General features: G+C 46.1%; 1 protein-coding gene across 1 annotated transcript in view; it reads left to right on the plus strand.

Moving 5' to 3' along the window:
* Positions 1 to 5,398: 5,398 nt before the first annotated feature.
* The window catches only part of LOC144769635 (uncharacterized), an 846,940-nt gene continuing 824,366 nt past the window's right edge, over positions 5,399 to 27,972 (plus strand). The window contains exon 1 of the mRNA XM_078653809.1: positions 5,399 to 5,543. The gene's annotated coding sequence lies outside the window, so the exon portion shown is untranslated. The remainder of the gene's footprint in view (positions 5,544 to 27,972) is intronic.

Raw genomic sequence — 27,972 nt, forward strand, 5'->3', positions numbered from 1 at the left:
CAAACTTCTCCCTTACACAAAAACCAAAAAAGTGAATACATAATAGGCCGCAACTGGAACTCCAGACCAACCACAATCAAATTTTAACATTGAAGAAAAATCTAAAAATGTAAAAAAACAAAATGGTGCATGCCCTCCATCAAACAGCAGACCTATTCAAAAAATGTTTATTTACTTGATTTCTCACAAAACAACCTTCAAATCCAATGGTATTTTCATGCAGCAGGAAATGTAGTCAACGTGAGTAATTCTTTCCCTTCAAATACAAATGAAAAGTGACCATGGAATGGACAAAGCAGTGGGATGAGCCGTCTGGACAGGAAGAGGAAGTTAAAGTATCTATGGCACTTCCTTCCTGTTAAAAAAATTGAGTAAAAAAAATACATTTGTGCTGAAAATCCTGTTTGGATAGAATATCTTCTCTAAAACAATTTTAAAGTACATTTGCTGCATTCTAAAAAGCAGCCCTCTGATCACGCCCACCAGCATTAGAAATTCTCACAGGAAGTCCTCATAGTCACCGTAAATCGTGATAGGGAATGCAAAATCTTCCCCAAGTTTGCCAGCTTGCGCAATAGAGCCTTGCGCTGTTCCCATTGTCATCACGTTGCTCAAGTGTGAAAAAAATTCTACTATTTGGCAATTGGCTAGAATTTGCCAGGAACTCCACGACACAAGTGTAGCATGTGGTCACCAAATTACTCCAATCTCACCCCTGGTAATCATTCATTTGGGGCGGTCTTCATGTCCAGTCTACACTTTGGGGCTGATTAGGATGGCGGTGAATCCGCATCCTCCGGGCCGGCGGAAGCCACCACTGGCCTGGAGGATGCGTTTTCACCACCGCGGCCACAGAAAACACCCAGCGCCAGATTAGGATGGTGGTGGGATTGCGGAGGGACCAGCAGTGGATGGCAGGTCCGTCCACCACTGATCTGTGGGGTGTGGAGGGCTATTTGGTGGCGGTGTCTGCAAGACACCGTCAGCCAAATTACGATGTGCATTGAAACATGCTTTTCCACGGCGGCTTTTCCGCCATGAAAAAGCATGTGGTCTTTAGTGTTTGGGGGGCCGTTGCGGGCCCCCAGGGTGTCGGGGGGGTGCACATGGGGGTACCTATGGTACCCCCCAGCATTTACATGCACAAAGGGGCAGGCACCGTGCGGTGCCTGCCGCTTTGTGCATGTAAATGTAAAACATGCATTTTTAACCTTGCGGCGGGCCGCAAGGTTAAAGATACAGGATGTGACCGCGAGGGTGGCGGTCACATCCTAATTGCACTGGAGGGACCGCCGCTGCCCCTGCGGACGGTCCCTCCACCTCGGAGGTGGCGGACGGACGCAGGTCCGTCCGCCATCCTAATAGGCCCCTTAGATAGAGAGAACATTGGTCAAATCAGTTTTGGCCTTGGAACAGTAAATGTCCATGCCGAAATGCCAGACCCATCCCCTCCAGATGGGGACACATGGAACCCAGATTGGTTTGGGATTAGTTGGGGCTTGTCAATGAGGAGTAACTTGAATTCTTTGCAATTGCATGCTTGGGAATACCCATCACACAAGGAATGTTTCAACTAATGTCAGCTAATATTGATCATTTCAGACAACATAGTTACAGAGGGCTTTATTTAGATTTAGACTGATGGACTACTCTGTCAAAAAAGAGGTAAATATCCTGACTGCCATATAGCAACTGCATTACAACCTGTAGCTTGTATACAGCTGACCAAATAAAAGCCATGTTTTGATGGAGTCTCTGTTATAAATAAGATTGTCCTTGTAGTCCGAATGTAATGTAGATAATTAAGATAGATTTATTGTCAAGATAATCAGATCTGTAAATTACAGGAAGATGGTATGTCCATATGATGCCCCACCAGGAGCAGCCTCTGTCCTGCTCAGCCTGCCACCAACTGACACTCCACAGCTCCCCCAGCACCTAACATTCCATGACTGCATCATACCTCCAACATTCCAGTCATCTTCAGGCACATCCACACACACACTGGCTGAGCAGTAGATAGAGGAACCATAGAGAAGGGAAATGTAGCAATAGATTATAACACATCCCCCTCCCTAAGGAAACCAAACATATTGAAGAATAAATAAAGATGCATGAAAATACACTGAACAATTGAATCAAGTACATATAACAAAATGAAAATGTAAGCCAATTCAAATGCCAATGAAATCACACACCTTAAGTTACAATAAAAGAGTTTTCGGAAATCATTAGATACAAACAGTATTAATGTAATCAATCCAACTCAACGTAGGTAAAACAAGAAAACCACAAAAAGATTCATAACCAGGTAAAACCCAGGATTGCTTCAACTTAAACATTTTATGGTAAGAAGCAGTGAAAACCCATAAGAATGTGTCATATGCAACACAATCAAACTTAGGATAGCACTTAAAGAAAGTACCGGCAAAACAATACACCCACCAACCAAATAGTGAGTGTAAGCGTAGAGAACTTCATGTAAAAATGTTTACTCCACGCAGACCAAACCACAATAACTATTCAGGAAAACCATTCACTCACCAACCAAACAGTGAGTGTAAGCGTAGAGAACTTCATGTGAAGGTGTTTACTCCACGCAGACCAAACCACAATAACTAATTAGGAAATCTATTCACTCTCTAACCAAACAGTGAGTGTAAGCGTAGAGAACTTCATGTGAAGGCGTTTACTCCACGCAGACCAAACCACAATAACTAATTAGGAAATCCATTCACTCACTAACCAAACAGTGAGTGTAAGCGTAGAGAATTTCATGTGAAGATGTTTACTCCACGCAGACCAAAACAGAAAGTCAATCATCCACTCAAACTAAAGTGAAGTAGATTGGCAAACCAAAAGTAACTTGAATGACTTTTAAGTAACACAGAAAATGTGAAACCATAATCTCAAATAAAGGAACACACAGAATGTGAATCCAAAACATTCAACACGGAAACCACGCCAAGATACAACATACACTCTCCTCCTCTCTTCCATATAAATATAAAAAATAGAGAGAACCTTCCTACCACTGTAACATGCCGCCTATACAATATTGTAAACACTCAGATGTTAATAGGAGAATGACTTTTAAGTAACACAGAAAATGTGAAACCATAATCTCAAATAAAGGAACACACAGAATGTGAATCCAAAACCTTCAACACGGAAACCACGCCAAGATACAACATACACTCTCCTCCTCTCTTCCATATAAATATAAAAAATAGAGAGAACCTTCCTACCACTGTAACATGCCGCCTATACAATATTGTAAACACTCAGATGTTAATAGGACAAAGTAACAGTACCATAACAAACTAAAATAATAAACGTGGTCACCGTAGTCTATCATCGATGAGTGATTTCTCACCCGAAAATCCATGTAGCTTCTCATCCAAAGTCCAGAAAGTATATGCCAGATCCAGTGTTTCCAATACAGCACAGGTACCATAGTCGCAGTGATGACGACCAAGTTCCAATTAACCACATGCGAGAGGTCGGCACCAAAAAGGACACGATAAACCCACTGTCAACAAATAAGGGACTGAAAGACATCATGGATAAAGTTGAACTGCCCAATGACTCAACGTCGTGATCCTCCATAAAGCAAAAAGATCTTTCCCAAAGTGTAAAGATGACCGCCACAGCGTCGTTCAGCGTCGTTTTCTACGGAAAATAGGTCACGTTTTCGTGAAGATACCTCGGAACACCCTCGTAATTATACGTCACTTGAATCACCAACTCTTTGAAGCATTCCCACGACGTCATCAAAAGGACGTTAGCATGGAAACAGGAAAGGGCTCTGCCGACTTCACCAACACGTAGGTAGTTCCTTTGACCTCGTCGCCAGTGTTATAAATAAGATTGTCCTTGTAGTCCGAATGTAATGTAGATAATTAAGATAGATTTATTGTCAAGATAATCAGATCTGTAAATTACAGGAAGATGGTATGTCCATATGATGCCCCACCAGGAGCAGCCTCTGTCCTGCTCAGCCTGCCACCAACTGACACTCCACAGCTCCCCCAGCACCTAACATTCCATGACTGCATCATACCTCCAACATTCCAGTCATCTTCAGGCACATCCACACACACACTGGCTGAGCAGTAGATAGAGGAACCATAGAGAAGGGAAATGTAGCAATAGATTATAACAGTCTCCCATTCTTCAAGCTGAAAATAAAGCCCAGAGTCTTTGGCAAGAAAGTTTTCCATCCCAGCACAATGCCTATGGAACAGCCTTCATCTAGAGTTCCACAAAGCCCCCTCCCCCTCATCATTCAATTCAGAGCCAACATCTTTATCAGTCTGTGCATTTCCATGAGGGGAGTTAAGGCAGCTAAACTCATATTTACTAGTAATGTTTCTAAGGGCTGCCCCAACGCAACATCTATTTCTGTATTTACTTTGCTACAGAAAGCTTTATCTGTAATGCAAGACAGCGCATACAGCTGCCCTGTCAGGTAAGCATTACATGGACTGAGGATGGCCTTCCAGTGCGTCCACTCATTAATTTTGACACAAACCCATATTTACTAAAGACTTGAAAACGTGGTATGCGTCACAATGGTGCGCCTACTGGAGACTGGTGTAACAATGAAAGATATTTTCATTTGCACATTCAAAGAATCGTTTGAAAGAATCTTGACCATAGTGCAGGCACCCTTGACACCACTTCCTGTGTCACGGCTGCCGTCTGCATTGGCACTTTTACATGCTGCTGCTTTTGCAGAACGGATTTGTTCCAGATGTGTGTGTTTTTATGGTAGAATGCATTCAAATAGAAATATTTGAAAATAAATTCAATAGAATTATTATTTGGTGTGCTGATCGTCTCCCGATTTACATTATATTTATTACATGTGATTAATTGGAGCGCGCCATAAAAGGTACGTATTCTCAGTCAGAATAGAGACAGCTTGTTTTTTGATAGTTGACACACCTTCTGCTGCACGAATTTGGTAAAATATGCTTCAAACTCCATGGTGAAGAATTCACAATCTATTAACAGAAGTTACAACAATGAAACATACTTCGGCGACACAGACTTTCATTGCATCACAAACACATTAAAATTCACTGGGGAAGTGTCAGTCAAACGTGGGATAAAAGGGGGACAGATCTCATTTAAAGGTGTTCAAGCGTGGGAAGTTGCTACCCGGGCGTTTTTTCCACCCCTTGGTGCTGTCCCGGTCTGGCTGGTGGGAGTACCGGAGACAAAAGCCCACAGACCACGAAAGTGTGAACTCTTTGGGTTTCCACAGCACTCCGAGTTCACACTGTAAAATAAACGCATCAGGCGGTGGTTTTGAGAGCCGAGGGCGAAGCAAGCTGAGAATAAACCACATGAGACGTGCAGAGCGGAAGAGCCCTGGCACAGCACAGTCACAACATTGCACCCACCAGTCCGGAGAATAAAGGTCGTCTCGCAGTCAACGCGACACCAACCAGGCACTATCTGTCACCCAGGACACACAGGAGCTCCCAGGAAGCAAGGACCACTGCACATCAGCAGAAGAATAAACACACCTTTGTGTAAGTCCGACAGAAAACGTATGTATGTCTCTACTAAACTAGGGCTAATGGGGCGACTGTACTTGCTTAAGTGTCCATAGCACCCATGCGGCGCCGCCGTTTGACCAGGATCACAGTATTGCTAAGAGAAGGACGAAGGATTAGTTTAAGGTTGGAAAAGTATCAACCCAAAGAGAAAGTTTTGACTCTGAAGAGCTGACTGCACACAAAATAGGTCGATTGTATTTGTGCATTCATTTAAGCGAAGAAACCCTTGATTGGAGCCGTGGTGGCGAAGGAGGTATGGCTGAGGAATGGCTGGCGCCATTTTAGAGTGATCGGCGCCTTTACATGCGAGCATTCTTCGGTGAGTTCGGCTTCTCAAATACCTAGGCTATAAATGAGTGGACTGCACATCGCAAACTGACTGATCACCACGGGTGTTCTTCCGCACGTCATTACTAAAATCTGCAGTATTGATAACTTCTGGAACGGGAAAACCATATATCGGTAATGCAGTCACCCATGACAAGGGCCATAGTGCATCACTGCTCGCAGGTGGAATTATTAGTCAAATGAAGAGGTGATATACGGTGCTCTACAATTAAATAAATACTTAAAATATCTTACGGTCAACGACCCGAAACGGGACAGTTTTTATACAAAATTGTTTTATAATTTGCATGAAGTCCATGGAATGAATACACCTGAAGGTTGCTAAATTAGGACAGTATTTGTCAACACTGTTGTGATGGGATATCAGTATCTATAATTTCCATTTAAGAGTTTCTATTCCTACATATGATGGCATGTGGCCAGCATGTGCCCTGCTATGCCTGTGTGCAGGGCACAATACTGTGGAGCCACGATATGCCGCCACAATGAGCAGCCACAATACTGTGGCTGCACATTGTGCATTTGCATGCACAACATGGCAGGCACCGCACGGTGCCTGAAACGTTGTGCATGCAAATGGCACACCCCCATGTGCAGCCCACAACACCCTGGGGGCCCGCAACGGGCCCCCACATGCAGACTCCCCATGCCGTTCCATGGCGGCAACGCCTGCATCTTGATATGGATGGTAGTGTCTTGCAGACACAGCCACCATATCAAGCCCCTTTTCCGCCCGGTCCCCTGTTTGACAGGTGGAAAACCGGGGGACGGCCTTTCCGTCCGCCGGGGTCCCCCCGCCATCTTAATATGGGGGAAATGAGAGGCGGGTGGTGAATAATGGCAGGCGGATCGCCACCGGCATATGGGCGGTAGAGATCCGCTCGCCATTATAATAGACCCCTAAGTGTCTGTAGAGTCATTTGTACGCATAGATGTTCATGTAAATGCCTTTGGAAACTGTTACTACTCTTGAGCTAGCCTTTGCAGTGCTTCATAAGTAAAGTTATGAGAAAGAAACGGAATCTCCGATGTAATATTCCATGCAGTAGACTGTAGCAATCAACTTTGTGTTGCGCAAGGTGACAAACACAGAGCAAAGCCATAGCTATTAAGCACGGTCACTGGAATTATGAGATATTGCAGCCACAGCGATTTGTGCATGATTATGGATTTGGTGCATATGCCACATATTCCATCACCTATTGCATGATCTGTAGATTTTAGCAATAAAAAAATAGTTTCTATCTCAAACTGATCAAAGTTACTGAAACGCACCAACACGTGCTGCCTCGGGTGGACGGCCCTTCGCAAAGGTTGACTGGTCTGCTGCTTCTTTCGGTATCTGTGTCAAAGTGGTACTAATCAGATGAAACATTTGCCCAGATAGTGTTAAAATGTCTATAAATGCCAAAATAATGAGGCAAACTAACAAATATGTAATGCATTATGCCACATAATTTGCCTACTCTCTCGGCTGGATTGTGCGAATGCAGTCTACTTGGGAGCGCCACAAGGCACCACTAAGAGACTATAGATTGTTCAGAACTGTGCAGCCCGCCTATTAATAAATAACCCCAAACGTAGTTCAGCCAAGCCAGTCCTTACTACATTGCACTGGCTTCCCATTCAGGAAAGAATTGGATTCAAGGCAATGTGTATTGTCCATAAAGCTATTTCCGGGAATGTTGGTAAGTTGTTACATTATATTATGTGTATTTATAAAGTGGACTGTCACCTACGAAGGTATCTTTGCACTAAGGAGATGTGCATGTCTAGCCCTGCGTAGGGAGGACAGGTTAATTGAAAAGCCAGGTCTTAAGTTTCTTGTGCAATTCAAGAACAGAGGTGGCAGATCTAATGTGGAGTAGAATGGCGTTCCATGCTTTATGAGTGATGAAAGAGGATGCCCGTCCTCCTGATAGGTCATAACCTAAGTTGTGTAGTGCCTTGAATGTATGTGTGAGGGGTGGGCAGTCAAAATATTGAAAATTAAATATCGACCTGCACTAATATCGAGATGACAATTTCGAATGGACAGCATATAGATGTTAAGAATATCGATGTTAAGAATATCGAAACCTAAGGTAAGTAATATCATTTTTTTATATCAATGTAAGTAATATCAAAGTTAGTAATATCGATGTGAAATATATCGATGTGAAATATATCGATGTTACTAATATCAATATTTATATTATTCTTATGTATTTTATTATGTATTTAATATGTATGTGTTGTATGTGTTTTGTTAAGTGTTCTACTGGTTTTAAAATATATGTATACAATTTGTATATGTTAATAATGTTTTTTTAAGTTAATTTTGTGTTTTAGTACCGTAGCAGGTTGTGGGTTTATAGGGGAATAGGTTGGGAAGTAATTTAATTACACTAAATTAATTATGAATTTTTAGGAATTATAAATTAATTTAATTAATTTTTGCGTTTAAGTTCTGTAGCGGGTTGTGGGTTTATAGGGGAATGGGGTGAGAAGTAATTTAATTATAGTAAATTATATAATAATTATTAAATATATATTTTTTTAAATTGCGTTTTAGTTCTGTAGCAAGTTGTGGGTTTATCGGGGAATAGGGTGGGAAGTAATTTAATTGTAATTAAGTAATCATTTATTTTCACAAATTGGTATTGATAATTATATTATTGTTAATTAAATATTAATTGGTAATTACATTTTATTAATTGGTAATTAATTTGTATTAATTGATTAATTGAAAATTATGTTAAGTGTATTATTTTATTGGGGGCGTGGCCGGACGAGCAGCGAGATGGCCGCCTAACAAGTGAGCTCCGCCGGCTGCATCCAAAATCCTGTATTAATCCTGCTATTTCGGGACACACGCACTTCTAACCAGTGCGCATCAGTGGCGGAGGGTCTGGGGCGAACTCGACCGAAAGACCGGCATCGCGGGACGCTCGCAACATCCTACTGCGAACTCCGCCGTCCCCGCCGAGTGAACCACGCTGAGTGGCCCGACGGCCCTGAGGGCGCGGCGCCGCGGGCCTAACGAGCTGACCGGCGCTGAGACCAGCGGGACCCCCATCGCTCGCATCGCCTCTGGCGGGGTAAGGCTCTGGCATATCACCGGACAGAACACTTGTGAACGAAACGCAGTGTGGGCCTGTAACGTCTCCGGGGACCGGGGCGGCCTCGGCCGGACGGAGAGACAGCGTGGGCGGCCGCCATCTTAGGCTGGGCCTGAACACTGTTGGAAGGGACGCTGCAGACCGGGCCCTGTTAGTCACGGCCCCCGTGGATACCAGCGACGCCCCTAACTCCCTTCAATCCTGTAGCGCACGGGGGCACTGGTCACGTGCGCTGCATTCCTGTACCCCTGCCTGCCTGGAAGCTTGGACTCCCCAAGAGGGTGGTAGCGCTCCCTACTCATTGTGTTGGTGTGGCGGCGGGCCCGAGGGGCCGCTATGTTACTGATCGCTGGCTGCCAGAGTTGCTCTGCCCATCACCGGGACTGCGCGCATTTGAAGGGCCTGGCCTGCACGCCCTTGTGAACCCCCGGATCGCCGAGTGCTGGGTGTCTTTCCTAGTGGTGGCTTGGGACTTACATAGACCCTGCTGTGAGGGACAAAATATTTGATTGGGCCTTGCGGGCCGGGCCTGAGCCGGGCCTCTCCAGATCTGCGGCCTTTGTGCTTCGCGCTCCCCCCTTGCCCGCGCACTCACTGTGGGCTGGAGCGTGTTGGACCATCCTGCCCTGCCCGCTATTTTCACACAGCTGTCTCCTACACGTGGGCCATGGGGAAGGGCGACCCGCGCCAACCGAGGCTCACGTTTGAGCAGAAGAAAACGTCCAAACGGGCGGAACAAGATGATGATGTGACTGGAGGACCGACTACAGAATCCTCCCAAGACATTGATGTGACCGCACTGCTTCTGGAGGTAAGGTCCAGCTTGAAAAGTATTGACGCGAAACTTGACAGCATGGCGGCCCAGCTGGATAATGTTAGACCACAGGTGGCCACCCATGAAACGCGCATTGATGGTCTAGAGAATAGGCACACGGAGTGCTGCGAATTCTGGCAGGAGACCAAGGCCCATATAAGCACCCTGGAGAAGAGGATAGACACACTCTGTGCCAAAGCAGATGACCTTGAAGCGCGGTCCCGCAGATGCAATGTCCAAATCACGGGCATTCCAGAGACGACGTCGATGGGGAAAATGGAGACGTTTGTGACCGATCTCCTGCATGAACTTTTTGATCCTAACCTGTCCTCTGTCTTCACTGTGGAAAGGGCCCACAGAACACTGGGGAATAAGCCACCTCTGGGGACCCCGCCGAGACCGATACTAGCCAAGCTGTTAAACTACCAAGACAGAGACCTCATATTAAGACTGGCTAGAGAAAAGGGGAAAATAACGCACAAGGGAAACGCCATATCCTTTTTCCCCGACTTCACACCCCGGGTTCAAGCTGCACGCAAGGAGTTTCTGCCTGCTAAAAAGTTACTGCTCCAAGCACAGATCCCTTACTCCCTCATGTACCCAGCCAAGCTTTGGGTTGTGCACGATGGCACGACCCATCACTTCCTGGATGCGGGATCCGCTTTGAAATTTGCAAAACACATATGCAAGATCGGGGAGGAGATCAGAGACTGGGACTGAGTCTGCAAGCCATTTAAGTGACAATGATTGAGTGGTTGACCCGCAGCGACACAATTTACCAGTCGGCCATGGCCTGGTTTGAATGACTGTATACTTTGGCACTCGCACATACCACTGTGTTCCCATATTGATACTGTGTGATGCCGCATGCGACTGGCTGTGAAGATGCGTAATGTTTTTTCTCCTGTATTGTTACTTGTAGAAATAGCCTATCTAATGCAGCCACCCTGTGTGAACAGGGGTGTATGCTCGAGATGCCACGCCTCCGAGGGGTGTCTCCCACAAAGCAACTGTTCTACAGTTTTAGCGCCCTTTGTTTGTTTATACTTGGCGCGTTAGGGGGGGTCTTGGCACAACCTGTTTGGGGGGTTGGCGTGGGTGGAGGGTGGGATTGGGTTAGGTGTTCTTTGGTGTATTATTGGATGCCTTACAGTCAGCATGTACCGTTGGTTATCAAAATGCGCATGGTGGGCCGGGTGGTGAGAGGACGCGCGCTCGATAGCCATTCTCAATGGAGGTGACCCGACTCCTAACATGGAACATTAGAGGCTTAGGCGACCACAGAAAATCCAGACTTATGCACAGCTACCTAACTAGACACAACATAGATATTTGTTTCTTACAAGAAACACATATCAACTCCTCCTGCTCCCCCAGGCTTAAGCACTCCAGGTGGGGATCTGTATACTCAGCCATTTACTCCAACTATGCCAGGGGGGTGGCTATCCTCATTCGCCGAGGCGTGGATTGGAGGGAAACTTCAGCACTGATGGATGATGCCGGGAGGTATATTATTTTACACGGGGTCTTACTGGGCAAGGAGGTTGTAATGGTTGCCGTATACGGTCCGAATGTGGATGACCCGGAGTTCTTCAGGGAGATTTGGGCCAAGATTGATGTTGCTGGCTGTTCCACTGTCATATGGGGAGGTGACTTTAATGATGATGCGATTGATAGACAAGGCGCCTCCAGGCCCATGCACCCGCAAGCGCATCAGGCACTGACAGATATCATAAGTGAGGGCTCCCTTGTAGATGTGTGGAGGTGGAGTTTTGGACTTTTTGGTTCCGTCCAGAGGTGTCAGGGACAACACCCGAAGACCCCGGAGTTCAACCTGTCTTGGTACACAAATAAACAGAAACACGGGCTTCTCGATGGTGGCGTCAAAGACCAAAGGTTTATTACTGCAGGGACACAGAAGTCACAGAAACTACACATGGGCAGTATCTAGGAGCCTGTTCGATTTGTACAAAGAGGGTTGTTCCTTATATACTAAATATTGGGCTTCAGGCAAATTCTTTACATGTTACCACAGTTCTAAACATTCGTGTCTTATACAATAAATATTTGGCGTTGCACAGGAATCGTCAACAGTATCTGATGTCAAAACATTACAAATGAGGGGTTCCCACTAGTCCATCATAATCCCATGTCAATTCTTCATTCAAGACCCGGACCGCCTCATCGTAAATTTCGTTACCACCCCCTACTAAAGGCCCAGAAGGAAAGGAGCAGAGCCAGGTGTGGAAGATAGAAAGACAGGATAAGAAATGTTTGTGGGTCGTAAATGGGCACGGTTACCAGCTTCGGCCGCCTAATCATGATCAGGCCAACGAACACAAGAACCAGTATAGCAGGACTGGCCTCAGGCTGGGGAGGCAGCTCTTGCCGAGTCATGCTGCCACAGCGTTGCTGGCCTAAGGTGCACGTGTCACTTGCAAGGTGAATCGCCGGCCAAAGCCTACGTGTCCTTTAATGAAAAGAGGTCATTGCGTGTCCATTGACTATGTGAGGGCAAGGAATACAAAATGGCTTCCGTGTTCTAAGATGGATGCCATGGGTAGATCACAAATGTGTTGGTAACAGGAGTGCTCTTGCTCGTAGCATAGCGAAAACACCAGGATATACTAAATGGATCATTTGCGGTTCACCGATACCAAAATTATGTATTTACGACAATGTTACAAACACGAGTAAAAATCGTCACGGAACCTCAGACCCTCCTTTTGCCCTTACATAGGCAATTACTCAGTCTATATCAGAGTCAGAGTCCATTTCAATGCTCATTAGGTCAGCGACATGTCGTTGTATCATCATCCTGCCTCGTGCCTTTTCTCCTAATGCAGGTGGTTTCCTGAAACAGGTTGCAGCGCAGAGACTACACAGAGCGGGACCACACTGGATAATAAGACAGCACGAGAACAGAAATACTAGGATGACACCAATAACCATCAGAACCTTCCATCCCCACGCTGATACCAGAGTCCAAAACCACTCCATGAAGGACCAGTTTCCCTTCTCTACGTGTATAGAGTCGGAAATCTTGTGTAGCTTAGAGATTGCTTCATAGACTGTTGGAGCATTATTAGGAATAAAGACACAGCAGCTCGATTGGATCATTCTGCATACCCCACCTCGATCTGCAAGTATTACGTCTAGAACCATACGATTCTGCAACGTCATGAGACGATCCGCCTGAAGCTCAGCTGTTAAGTTACTAAGGGCACCTGCAGTTTCCGTAATAGTAGATTCAACTACCCGTGTTAGTTGGCGAAGATTTCTACTATTGGCCATAGGCCCCCAAAACGGAAGGAAACCTTTGAAGAAGTCTCCAGCTTCTTGACCAGCGGTATCTTCCTTGCTGAAGACACCTCTTGCTAATCTGGGTTTATGATAATCTGAAGAAGCAGTGTATGTCGGGGGTAACAATCGAGCAATATAACATGAACCTGAAAAGTCAGCAGGCAGCCATGTATATGCTCTGTCCTGACAAATGAAGTAGGTACCCCTAGCAGTCAGAAAGGCAGGGGAGGAGTTAGACGGAAATACGTAAGTCTCAACGCACTCACTCTTCCCTAGCTGAGCTCTCGGATTTCTCCCATTTCCTTGCAAACAGACCTGACCTCGGTGAGGCACGACCCAAACTGAAGTGGAGCTTTTACGCTTGCTTTCTCCCAAACTAAGGCGATACTCTGTAGAGTTCCAACTAAGATACACCAGTAATTCATCTCTAGGATAAGATGGAGTATTATTGACGTCTTTAATCATATCAATAATTCCCTGGACTAAAGCTTTGTTGGCTGAGTTGTATTTAGTGGACCGTGGTGGACGCGGAGGATAGGTCTCAAGGGCATATGAAAAAATGGTCTGAAAGGCCTGAAATGATCCATTATAGCTAAAAGGCAAGACTAGATAGGGAATGCCTTTATCCATAGTGTGAGGTATCAAGCCACACACCCAGCAGTTTGTAGTATTAACTATCAGTTGGTGTTGATGCAAGAGCTGTACAAATGTATTATTAATAAATTCTGAGCGTCGAGCTTGTTCGTGTTCAGGAAATGAGTGAAAAGAATGCATAGAAGAAACCGTAGAAGTAGTAGGATCAAGGGGAGGTACTGTAGCTATTGGCACAAAAATCAAATGTACGCCAAAGACGATTCCACCCACCAGCGTCATCAAAACAATTAAAAATGGAACTGCACATTGCATTAGAAAGCATTTGCTGTGTAGTATTCTGTACAGTCTATTTCTGCGAACATAAATTACATTTTCTCGTTGTAGCTCAGGAAGCTCCATCTTCTACGACCGTTCGCGACCACTGATGATGTGTACGTAGATGAAAATGCCTCTATCAGCCCTGGGAGTTCCCAGAACTAACAGAAAGATCGACCTTGTGTCAGACCCCTGCAGATTCAACTAGGCACACAGCCACGACCCTACGGCTACCCAGACGGCAAGGCAATTTTAAAACAAAAAGAAACAATACAAAGTATTAGCAAACTTCCTGGCTGGAGGCAATGTATAGAAAATGCAAATCTGAAAATAGGCAGTTTTCTGCTTTATTTGTCCATATCGCGAGAACGTAAGTTGTATCTCAGTTTTGCAGGAGCTGTCTGATCTGGAAACAATGTATTTTCAGCTGGCGTTGCAATGTTCACGTTCGCAGATGGCAAATGTTCTTTTGGTGCAGAAGGCAAATGTTCAGGGTTCAAAAGAGCAGTTTCAGGAGGAGAGTCAGAATTTGGTGAATCCGTGATCAGTTCTGCATCGCTGAAAGGTATGAACCTGGGGACTCGTTCCGTTTCAGAGGCACCGATTCCTTTCTTTACCCAGTTGTCGTAAGGAAGTGGCAGAGGCACACGTTTAGCGTGTGTCGTGTGGATCCAATGTTTCCTTCCGGCCACACGAATAGCAGTTCTCGTTGCTAACAGGACCTGGAAAGGGCCAATAAATCTGGGCTGAAGATTTTTCGTTCTTGCAAAATTTCGGATGACCACCTGATCACCCGGTTTCAGCTGATGGCCTGGACTCTCCGGTGGCTTTGGCAATGCGTCGAAAACCTGTTGGTGAATAAGACTCAATTTAGCAGTCAAGTCGAAAAGGTAATCAATTAACATTGGGTATTCCAGCTGCTTAAATTCTTTCGGTCTAGGTACCCCCCAAACATTTGCAGGACGACCGAAAACTATTTCGTAAGGACTAAGCCCTACTCTAGAATGTACAGTTGCTCTTGTTGATAGCAAAGCCAAAGGCAATGCATCTGGCCAGGACAAACCCGTGGATGCTTGTATCTTAGCGAGTTTCAGTTTAAGGGTGCCATTGTAACCCTCGACTAAACCTGCGGACTGGGGATGATTCGCACTATGGAATTTTTGCCTAATCCCTAGGCCGGCACACACACTCTGCATAACTTTCCCTACGAACTCACTTCCGTTATCTGACCATACAATCCGTGGCATTCCGTATCGGGGGAAGTATTCTTTAAGAAGAATTTTGGCAGTGGATAAGGCAGTATTGTCCTTCAGTGGGTATGCTTCGATCCATCTGGAAAAAGCACAAACTACCACTAGGACGTATTTCAGGTTATTACAACGGTCCATGTGAATGAAGTCTAGCTGGATCACTTCAAAAGGGCAGGAAGGAGGAGCGAAGTGACCTGCAGGTGTGGGGATTCCCTTGCCAGGATTATGCATCAAGCATACCATACAATTTCTCACCACTCTCTCTGCACACTTACTAATTCCGTCGTTCTTCCAGACCGGAGCCAACATCTTACAAATCCCTTTTGAACTGATGTGCGCTGTTCCATGCGCCATCGTCACTACTGCAAGCACATACGCATCAGGCAACATCCAACGCTGTTGTTCCGACAAATCAATCCAACACCCACTCGAGTCCAATTTACCCGTGCTCTCTCTCCATGCACGTTTTTCCTCCTCAGTCGCCTCTTTCTGAATTTCCTTCACGCTTTCCACTGTGTCTTCACACATTCCAGACTCAGAAATCCATCTTGCAGACGTTGCAACATACATTCTACTCATCATATTTCTAGCTGTCTGTTTTGCGATCTCATCAGCAAAAGCATTCCCACGACCAACATCATCCGTGATTGCTTTATGAGCACTGCATTTCACAATCGCAACTTCAGTAGGTAAGGTTAGAGATTCCAACAAGTCATTAACTAGCTGACCATGTTGAATCTTAGTCCCATGGGACGTAATGAAACCTCTTTCTTTCCACAAACGGCCAAAACTATGGGCCACGCCGAACGCGTACTGACTATCTGTGAACACATTCACTCTCTTTCCCTTAGCTAAAACGCACGCTCTTGTTAGCGCGATCAATTCTGCAGCCTGGGCAGAATTCTGACTCACTCTTGCAGTCTCCACAATCGTACTCAAAGTCGTTACGGCATAGGCAGCAGTCACATCACCATTCTCCAATTTGAAGCAAGACCCATCAACATACAACGTGCCATCTGGATCTGACAACGGAGTATTTTTTAGATCGATTCGTCCTTTTGTTTCTTCCTCAGTTCTGAAACAACAGTCGTGTGGTTCGGAATCACTCGACTCTTGGCTAGTCGGCAACAATGTTGCTGGATTCAATACATTGCATCTTTTGATCTGAATATGACTAGCTAATAGTGTCAGTTCATAGCCTGATAATCTAGCACTGGTAAGGTGTTGCGTCTTGGTTCGGTTCATGAGTGTATCCACAGCATGAGGAACCATAACTACTAGCATGTTGTTCATTACTAAACCAGCAGATTGTCGAATGGAAGCTGCGGCTGTAGCTCTCAAGCAACTAGGCAATGCTCTAGCTACTGGATCTAATGTTGATGAAAAATACGCACAAGGGCGTTGTTTATCACCAAATTTCTGCGTCAAAACACTCAATGCACAACCTTCTCTCTCGTGGACATAGAGCGTAAATGGCTTACTGTAGTCGGGTGTACCCAATACAGGTGCTGAACACAGTGCATTTCGTAACTCAGAAAAACTCTGCTGACATTCAACAGACCATGGTACCGGACTCGGAACACCTTTCTTAGTCAAGGCTACTAATGGTTTTGCTAAAAGAGAAAAATTTGGGATCCATTGCCTACAATAGGAGGTAATACCCAAAAAGGCACGCACTTCTCTCTGCGTGCTAGGAACATTCATCTGTGTAATTGCTTTTATTCTCTCTGGGGTCAACTTCCTTCCCTCCTTTGACAAGAGATGACCTAGGTAGGTCACTTCTTGGCAGCAGTATTGCATTTTTGAAGGTGACACCTTGTGATTTAAATCTGACAAGTGATGCAATAAAGAAATCGTAGCTGTTTTGCAAGTTTCCTTGTCATCGGCAGCCACTAGAAGATCATCGACATACTGTACTAAAGCAGAACCACGAGGAAGTACGAAGGAATCTAACTGACTTTTTAATGCTTGACTGTAAATGGATGGGCTTTCACAATAACCTTGTGGAGCGCGTTTAAATCTAAAACTTCGTCCTCCTAGAGAAAAACCGAAAATATCTCTGCTTTCCTCGGCTATCGGAATGCTGAAAAAGGCATTTTTCAAGTCGACAACTGAAAACCATGCTGCTGTAGCGGGAATCAACGTTAACAATGCAGTAATGTCTGGTACCACAGGAAACTGTGGGATCACAATTTTATTAACCTCTCTAAGATCAATTACGAACCTATATACTGGAGGCTTTGTAGGGTCAGTTCGTTTCAAAATAGGCAGTACCGGACTATTACAGACATTACCTCTAGTCTCTTCTACAACATCTTTCTTGATCAGGTCCTGTACTATCAGTAGGAGCGCACGCTCACCTTCACTAGAGATTCTGTATTGTGGAATTCGTGGAAGTTTGACATTTGCTTTCAAAGTTACTGCATATGGTGGAATTTCCAATAGACCTACATCATTAGGACCAGTCGCCCAAAGAGTATCAGGGAGTGAACGCAGCTCTGGTGGGAGCGCATCCATCGACAAGTACATCGGGGAGATGATTCTTTTACCCAACGTAAGCTGTACTCCCGCTGGAGAACAGTACAATGTCGCGTACAGGCGTTTTAACAAGTCTAAACCAAGCAGATTTTCGTTACAACCTGTCGTCAAAATCAGGGGTGCTTTCAATTGACGGGGTCCAACAGAAATAGACAAAGGACCAGAAACAGGGTTGTGAACAGGGGCGCCCGAAAAACCTACTGAAACGTTTGTTGAGCCAGACAAAGGTGCGCCAGGGAGTTTTGCATGTATGATAGAACTTTTTGCTGCACCAGTATCCAACAGAAACGGTTCGACTATACCTGATGTTGCTACTGCGACATAAGGCCCACTCTGATCTACTGGTACGGATACTACTCCCTCTCTTTGTCCATGGCTGTCCTAGTATTCACTTTGCTGACCTTCCTCACTAGCTTCATAATAGTCTTCAACATGATACTGTGGAGACCTATTCTGTTGGGCAGATTGTCCATTTCGCTGGTCGAAATAATTAGAGGGGCGATCACTTGTCTGTGGAGGCATAGCACCTCGTCCTCGACCTCTAGAGTTTTGCATAGAACTACCACGACCTCTCTGAGCTGCCGCATCATTATTTTGTGTTCGAACTGGACACTCACTTTTGTAATGACCTTCCTTTTTGCAATAAGCACATTGATTCCACTGGTATTGTGGCCTTTGAAAGTTATAATCCGTTCTTTGATATGACCCCTGCTGCATATTAGTTTGATTCATGCGAGGCGGATAAGCTTGTTGTAAAAGTACTTTAGTTTTTAAATCTTTCGTCTTTTTATCTGATTTTTCCTTCTCTTCTTTATCCCTATTTTCATAGTACTGAGCAGTCGCAAGTATTTGCGCAGTCGTAGAGACAGCCCACGCACTTTCAGAATTCTTTAATTTACTACTAAGTTCTGGCAACAGATTGTGCACAAATTTATCGACAAATAATCTCTGGCCTCCTTCTGTGCTCATATCCTGACCACTATGATCCACGAAAGTCTCCTCGAATCTTGTGAAAAAGTCGGAGACGCTTTCGTCTTTCTTTTGTTTGCACGCGGACAATTTGTCCCAGTTAACGCGCAATGCTGGCATCAAGGTTTTCATTAAATCGATTATTCTACCAGGCAAATTAGCAATTAAAGGTTCAGGTTTGGAACCACCTATTTGTTGACCATCCGCTGCAATTATAGCTGCCCAGTCACCACCTAGGGCAACTGGATGATTCTCTTTACGAATTTTAGCCCAAATTGGTTGCGGTACTACATTACCAAACAGCAGATCTATGTCAGTTAAATTTAATACACAAGCGTCAACTGTTTGAGCTAACTCTTTGTAGTACCCTGCAGGATTTTTACGCGGATCTGGCAAAGCCTGTTTTACTGCTAATACTTCAGCTCGCTTCCATGGAATATGTATCCATACTCTCTGGAATTGGGCCGGAGCGGCTGCAATACCAAGCGGTGCATTAGCTTGCACAGCTTCGCGCCAAATTGGTGGAACCTCTCTCATTGGATATTGACGATTTCGTTTCGTACTACGTTTCTCTAACTCTCTCGGTGAAAGAAGGGATGAGTCGGATCTATAACTTAGAACCAGTTCCATCGCTTCTTTTATATTTTGTCCAACTATCATACCTGTAGCAAACTCTTTCTGAACATTAATTAATTCTCCTAGATTTGATTCAGGGTCATCCTCTTCCAATTCCTCACGTAGAAGGAAACACATTTCATCGAACACATATCGTTGTGTCAGTTCGTTCCATTGCATAAATGTATCTAATACATTTTGTACATTATATCTTCCAACTTTCGAAACCCATCTAAGAGCAGTGGAATCTAGTATTCCTCTTTCTTCAGTACTGGGAAGCTGACTACGTCTCTGCACAGAGTCAAAGGTAGGAGTCTTAATCAGAGTTTTATAGAAGGGAGATAGAATATTAGAGACAGAATCAGTGATTCTTCGACGAACAGAAAGCGGAGTCATAATATTAGCAGAGGCAGTGAATAGAGTAGCAGTTGAAACAGATAGATCAGGAACAGAAGGAGTAGCTTGAAAATTAGCTTGTGAAGTAGCAGGTGTGAGCGACACAGGCATAGGTAAAGAAGTCGGCAACCCTAGAAGAGGGGTTGTCGAAGGAACATTAATATTGACCACAGGAGGTACAGGAACTTGATTCAGGGGAGCGAGAACAGGGACACCAGGTTGTCCAGCAACCGGTAATTGAACATTCGGTATAGGTGGAGCCGTAGCACCTTGTGCATACGGTGGGGGTGATCGTAACAAGTAAGACAACAGGGGATCCTTTTCAGGGTCCTCTACTATCTTAGCCGTACTCGATGGTAAAGCAGGATAGCACTTGTCTATCGCTAAATTACGCTCTCTATCGGCCACCTCCATCGCTTTCTCAGACTTGTTGAGTTGCAGCTGCCTAGCAGACTGTTCTAAAGTCAACTCTTGCTCTTTCTGTTCTTTCTTCAACTTTTTAATTTCTCTCTGTTTAGATTCTTTTCGCCAATAACGGAAAGAATCAAACATTGCCGGCCGGGCTTTCTTCTTAAACAACCTTCTTTCTAGATTATCGAGAATTTCAGGTTCAAAACTACCATGTAGTGGCCAACTAAGGACACCATCTTTTTCTGTATAGCGGATCCATATCTCGTTATAAGAGATAGGGCCCACACCAAATTTGCAATATAGATCATAAAGGGGAGTTCCAATCGGAGGAACCAAACACGAGTCCTCCAACTGGGAATCACTGTTGCAACTAAAACAAGACAACATACAATTTTTCTGACTTACCATTTTATAATCCGGAACACAAGACAAACAAAACACAAAAAGATGCGCACTTGAACCGAGAACTTAGGCCTACCAGAACTGACAATTGTATCGATACCTGAACTGAACAGAATGATTATCGTAACTAGAATAACCAGTGATAACCTTACAGAACTGAACTGAACTGAGAACTAAAAGGATTATCCAAATAGGAGCAACCCTCACAAAATAACCAACTAGCAACCACTAAATACTTAACTGAGGCACTGAAGACGTCACCAAGGAGAAACCCGTCACGTTTCGCCGTACTGAGGACTGCACCTCGGGTCCAAGACAGGGCGACGGTCAAGGCAACGGACCACTGCAGCCGTCTGAACGGGAACCCTCGTGGAAGAGGACGTCGGGGCCACTTTTGCGATATGCCGGGATCGATGAAGTGGGGCGCCTCCCTCTGAAATCTTCACACGAAGCTCCTCGAATTCTTCAGGCTTTTGGACCGGTACCGAATGACGTCGCCCCGAGTTGGGCGCCAATTGGAGCTTTGGACTTTTTGGTTATGTCCAAAGGTGTCAGGGACAACACCCGAAGACCCCGGAGTTCAACCTGTCTTGGTACACAAATAAACAGAAACACGGGCTTCTCGATGGTGGCGTCAAAGACCAAAGGTTTATTACTGCAGGGACACAGAAGTCACAGAAACTACACATGGGCAGTATCTAGGAGCCTGTTCGATTTGTACAAAGAGGGTTGTTCCTTATATACTAAATATTGGGCTTCAGGCAAATTCTTTACATGTTACCACAGTTCTAAACATTCGTGTCTTATACAATAAATATTTGGCGTTGCACAGGAATCGTCAACAGTATCTGATGTCAAAACATTACAAATGAGGGGTTCCCACTAGTCCATCATAATCCCATGTCAATTCTTCATTCAAGACCCGGACCGCCTCATCGTAAATTTCGTTACCACCCCCTACTAAAGGCCCAGAAGGAAAGGAGCAGAGCCAGGTGTGGAAGATAGAAAGACAGGATAAGAAATGTTTGTGGGTCGTAAATGGGCACGGTTACCAGCTTCGGCCGCCTAATCATGATCAGGCCAACGAACACAAGAACCAGTATAGCAGGACTGGCCTCAGGCTGGGGAGGCAGCTCTTGCCGAGTCATGCTGCCACAGCGTTGCTGGCCTAAGGTGCACGTGTCACTTGCAAGGTGAATCGCCGGCCAAAGCCTACGTGTCCTTTAATGAAAAGAGGTCATTGCGTGTCCATTGACTATGTGAGGGCAAGGAATACAAAATGGCTTCCGTGTTCTAAGATGGATGCCATGGGTAGATCACAAATGTGTTGGTAACAGGAGTGCTCTTGCTCGTAGCATAGCGAAAACACCAGGATATACTAAATGGATCATTTGCGGTTCACCGATACCAAAATTATGTATTTACGACAATGTTACAAACACGAGTAAAAATCGTCACGGAACCTCAGGGCTCGCAACACGGATGCACGAGTGGGTACATGTATATCTGCACACCATGCGGCCTGGTCCTGATTGGATTATTGGTTGGTCTCGGCGGATGTCGCCACTTGGACCACGAGTGTGGATATACAGGCCAGGTCTCTGTCTGACCATTCCCCGTGTCTACTTGAACTGGCCATTCCGGGCAATCAGCGCGGCGCCTTCTCTTGGCGCCTTCCGCCGGATGCATTCCAAGATGCAGCTTTCACCGAGGAAATCAGGCAGGACATTGTTGATTACTTCGCTACTAACACAGGCACTGTCAAGACTGACGCCGTCCTCTGGGACGCATTCAAAGTGGTCATTCGAGGGCAATGTATTGCACGCAGGGCTGGGGTCTTGAAGGCGATCAGGGATACACTGACAAAGATAGAGGGTGAACTGCGACTCCTAGAGCGTGAATTTTGTGAGTCCCCAACACCCACACTAGCAGGGCAGATTAAAGACAAGTTGCTAGACTTTAGCGAAGAGGCGCAGCGAGAACTAAAATTTCTGGAGACACAAGCTGAGGCCCGCAGATATGGCGAAGGGGACAGACTGAGCCGCACGCTTGCCAGGTTGATTCAACCGATCCCCAAGCCAACACGGGTACAAACTGTAATTGATCACACGGGGAGGGCATTGACGGATCAGCGGGAGATACTGCAGTCATTCGCCACTTATTACGCTACACTGTATAAATCCACCCATAGCCTATTGGAGGAGTCACTTGAGGCCTTTTTAGAATCCATAGCGCTGGTATGGTTCAACAACGCACACAGACAATACATGGATCAACCAGTGACGATAAAAGAAATCGCTACAACCATCAAAGCGCTGCCCCAAAACAAGGCGCCTGGTCCAGATGGGCTGACGGCTGCCTTCTATAAAACGTACGTAGAGGAGCTAGCTCCTCGCCTACACCCTGTGTTTGTTGAGGCGCAGGAAGTAGGGATACTGCCAGACTCCATGAGGGAGGCCTTGATTGTCACGCTACTCAAACCTGACAAAGATGATAAATACATAGGCTCTTACCGCCCTCTGTCCCTCATAAATGTGGATGTCAAGATCTATGCCAAGATAATAGCTGATCGTTTGCAGCCTTTGGTACCATATGTGGCTCTGCCAGACCAGTCGGGGTTCATACCAGGACGCTCCACCACGCATAATCTGAGAACGGTTTTTTCTGCACTGCACTACCTCCACCCCGACACGCAGGCTGCTGTGGTGTTCTTGGATGCAACAAAAGCCTTTGACTCTTTGGAATGGTCGTTTCTTTTTGCCATACTGACACGAATGGGGTTCAGTCCACTATTCATAAACCTTATTTGCTTATTGTATACCGCCCCTAGAGCCAGAATACGACTGAATGGGATGATCTCTGACCCATTCCCGATTTCCAGGGGAACCAGACAGGGCTGTCCACTGTCCCCCCTCCTATTTACCATTGCTATGGAGCCACTAGCTGCTCGAATTCGCCAGCACCACACGGCGAGAGGCATTGCCTTTAGCTCCCGCAGCCTCCTCATCTCCCTGTACGTGGATGATGCAGGCCCGGCTCCAGGAATTTTTAATTGGGTGGGCCAAGGACGCATTTGGGTGGGCCACTGCGGGCTCGATTTGTCGCATATATGTGTAGGCAGGCCTGCTTCAGGGCCGTCCTTTACCTATTCTTAGTCTTACAAGGCCCAGTAAAACTCACTCTTTCCCAAATCTCTTTTTAATGATATCACTCACAAAAAGTGTTTTTTCTATGTAATGTTCCTTTGATGGGAAGAGGGGGTTTCTGAGGTGGGAGTATCAGGCAAGTGACACTTCTCGGGCTCCCTCTGTGTGAGCCTTCAGGGAGAATCCCTCTTCATTACTACCTCCACCTGACCACGGACTCTTCAACGCACTCCCTTACAAGCTTGATTAGCCACTATTCCTCTCCAGTGCACCTTATCTCACAGATGACCTTGGGTCCCGCCCCATGTCAGGCACCATCCCCCGGTAAAAACATTAGTAAAATCACCTTCATACTTAAAACATTGAATAGAGCAATAAATATAATTAGCACGCACTTTAAAGTATGTTCCACAGTGGCCCTTATGGCCCGACTGCTAATTAAATAAACAAAAACAGAAAGGCCATGACAGGGCCGGCTTCAGCGCTGATGCAAAAGTCTTTTTTGGCGCTGCACCAAAAACCTCTTTCTCCATAAATACCTTTACTACCACCTTCCAACAGTGTACCTCATCCATCCATGCCCCCCTATTGACCTCTTCCTCGGATTCCCTCAATGCCATACGCCACAAGTGCTCCTCATCTCCCCATAGCCCCTCCCCTTTATGACCTCCTCCTCGGATTCCCTCACTGCCACCCTCCCCAGTGCCCCTCGTCTCTCTGTAGCCCCTTCCCCTCATGACCTCCTCATCAGACTCCCTCAATACCACCATCCACCGGTGCCCCTCATCTCTCTCTAGCTCCCCCTCCACCCCATGACCTCCTCTTCGGATTCCCTCACTGCCACCCTCCACCAGCGCCCCTCATCTCTCTGTAGCCCATCCCCCTCATGACCTCCTCCTTAGACTCCCTCGCTACCACCCTCTACCAGTGCCCCTCATCTCTCCCTAGCTTCCCCCTCCACCCCATGACCTCTTCCTCGGATTCCCTCACTGTCATCCTCCAACAGTGCCCCTCATCGCTCCGTAGCCCCTCCCGCTACCTCCTCCTCGGATTCCCTCACTGGCACCCTCCACCAGCGCCCCTCATGTTTACGTATCCCCTCTCTCATATGCATTTAATTTGTTGTATAACGCTGCTCATATCAATGTAGTGTGTGTCAGTACTTTACACCACGCACACACTTACAGAGACAATGAATCATGCAAGTATGTAAATCAGTCTACAGGGAATGTCACATAAGCCAATGAGGATTACAAGGTGTAGGAATCATAGGTCATCCCTTCTGGTGGGTAGTGTATTTTAAGAGGGTTTGGTCTGGGGAAACACAACCTTAGGATGTAAAGAGTATTCCATGGGGGTCAGCTTTACTGATAAAAATGTATATCTGCCCAAACATACTCATTTTAGCAACATTAGAATAATGAAAAGACCAGGGAAGTTCTAACTATATCACAAAACAAAAAAAGCGAAGTTCTAATTATACCATTCATATTTGTTTGCAGCTCTTTGGTGGCAGTTCATTGTTCACTGCCTTTTGTTAGGATTGTAACTTCTGAAGTAACACAAGGATCTCTGTGACAAAGGCAGTAACCCACTGAGCTATCCACATAAAATACAGTGTGTCTGCATTTAAAAAATACTAACAGACAAACGATTGCTCTAAAGCAGGATCATTAATCACCAACTTTATCTGGGCATTGCCATTTTGTATTGTTTTATTGTTGAACAGCATCGGCTATGATGAAATGATAAAAACTGTTTAAATGAAGCACATATGAAGTATGTGTCCTGCTGGGCCTGTGCAGATTTTAAAAAGATTTTTTTTTGTAACACATTCTCTTACCTACTCCATTAGTCATACTTTGTGTCACAGCCTTATGTGATAAGCAGCTGCAGGGGTCAGGGGGTGACTAGGAATAAACAGACCACTTTTACCCGCGCTGCATAGAAAAAGAAATATCAACGCAGCAGGACAGTAGGCAAAGGTTACCAAAGGTTACCGTTGTCAAAGAAAGGATTTGTCCCCTTTCACCATGCAGAGATGAAGGGGTGAAAAAAGTAAACAAAGCCTAGTTAACATGTTAATGGTCTTTTAAAGACCTGTTAAGTACTTTGGTGCGGCTGCGATAATCTTCAACTGTCTGTGTGTGTGTGCGCCCGGGAAGCTGTCTCCTCGGGCTGACACACACGACCTGTGCGTTGCACGCCTGCCTTCAAGCCCTCACTGCGAGGGCCAAGGCTCCTGTTTGGGTGGGCCAGGCTCATCTTTGGGTGGGCCGGGCCCACCCCGCCCACCCGCTAGAACCGGGCCTGGGATGATGCAACCTTATATGTGAACAACCCGACTGAAAACCTCAACCCGCTGCTGCGCGAGTTCGTCAAGTTTGGCGGCCTCTCCGGCATCTCCATAAAATGGTCTAAGTCGGTCATATTCCCGCTCACTGATAAAACCACAGAGGTGCACTCGGATTATCCCCTCCGATGGGAAGCGGAGGAAGTGAAGTACTTGGGAATTTGGGTCAGCAGGAACATACAGTAGATCTGGAACCTAAATTTTGGCAGAGCGATCACATGGCTTGAGAGCAAGGTAGCGATTTGGTCCAAGCTTCCCCTCTCCTTAGCAGGCAGGATTGCAATAGCAAAAATGATTGTACTGCCTAAGTTCCTCTACTTATTTGCCAATGTGCCGATCCCGCTGACACAACACTTCTTTACACGCTTGCGCTCCAATCTGTTGACACTTGCCTGGGCGGGGGGTCAAGCCAGAGTTTCATGGGCACTGCTGACACTCCCACTGCGTCAGGACATGCATTTATACGCACTCTGCGCACAGGCCCAATACCTGCACTTTTGGATCTATCCCACACCTTACCAACCGCATGTGGCGGTGGAGACCGACATGGTCTCTCCGCTCCCACTCAATGTGGCCCTCTATCACAAAGCACCGCGACCTTCACAGGACATAAACACGGCAGATGTGCTCCGCTGGTCCTGGAGAGAGTTATTGAAGCGGTCTTCTGTTCCCCTGTTGTATGCGCCCGCGATGCCCCTCAAACAGAATCCCATGATCCCATGCTTAGAGTCCAACAGTGGCGATATATCCGTGGCTGGCACCACCCTGCGCACATTCGCAGACTTATACCAGGAGGGCACGTTCCTGGAGTTGCCCCCAGAGACACCAGAGAGCCCGGTGACATTCACTGATAAGTTCACATACCACAAACTGAAAGCCGCGTGCAGGGTGCTGGGGGATCGTTTCCCTGAGGAACCGCCACAGATAACTGCATTACAGAACATACTGGCCAGAGCATCCCGCAAAAAACTTGTGACCAGGTTATACAACTCAATGCAGGAACAGTCCCCCTTGGTGGTGCCCAGGTCGCAGCAATTGTGGGGAAATGAACTGGAGGTCCCACTGACGGACGAGCAGTGGGCATTCTGCTGTGGGCAGCTGTTGGCACTATCCCCGAACTATAAACTCAGACTTGTGCACTTCAAATTCTAACACAGATACTACCGCACTCCGACTTCTCTTTACCGTATGGGCCGCAGAGAAGACGACAGATGCTGGAAATGTGGGGCGGAGGGGGCTTCCTTTTTACATGTGGCCTGGCACTGTCCAGCGCTCTCTGAGTACTGGATTGCAATCTTTGGAGCCATTAACCAAATACTTGGGAGGGAGGATGCCCCGTCGCCACTGCTGGCGTTCCTCGGCTGGGTGGCGGACACTGCACCTGCGAACCGAAAGCTCCATGCGCTACTACTGTTGTATGCTAAGAGGCGGGTGGCCATCATCTGGGGGCGTAAGTCTAAACCGAGATTGTGTGACTGCCTATCCGATGTAACATATGGACATGCTCAGCTGGGTTCCTATTGGGAGTTGATGCCAGCGGCTGCGCGCCCGAGAGACATCTGGGAACCCTTCCTGCAATGGTCACGTAACAGATTGTCCCCACCTGAGACGGCTCCTTGCAGTCCGGCTGCACACACCTAGACTGTTGGGAGGCTTTTATACCTGGTCTAATGGGTCTGCCTGACATATTCATGTACTGTGAAACGGCAAAGGCCATTAGATATCCTGATACTGAACGCCTTGCCTCTGGTGATTGCTCTGTACATTGTGTTAACATCTCCACCCAGATTGTCATCAACGTTGCGGGCGCTGTCTGCCTGCTATTCCGGACCTGCAATGACGTAATA

The sequence above is a fragment of the Lissotriton helveticus genome, chromosome 7, assembly GCF_964261635.1.
Source record: "Lissotriton helveticus chromosome 7, aLisHel1.1, whole genome shotgun sequence".
NCBI classification, from domain to species: Eukaryota; Metazoa; Chordata; class Amphibia; order Caudata; family Salamandridae; genus Lissotriton; species Lissotriton helveticus.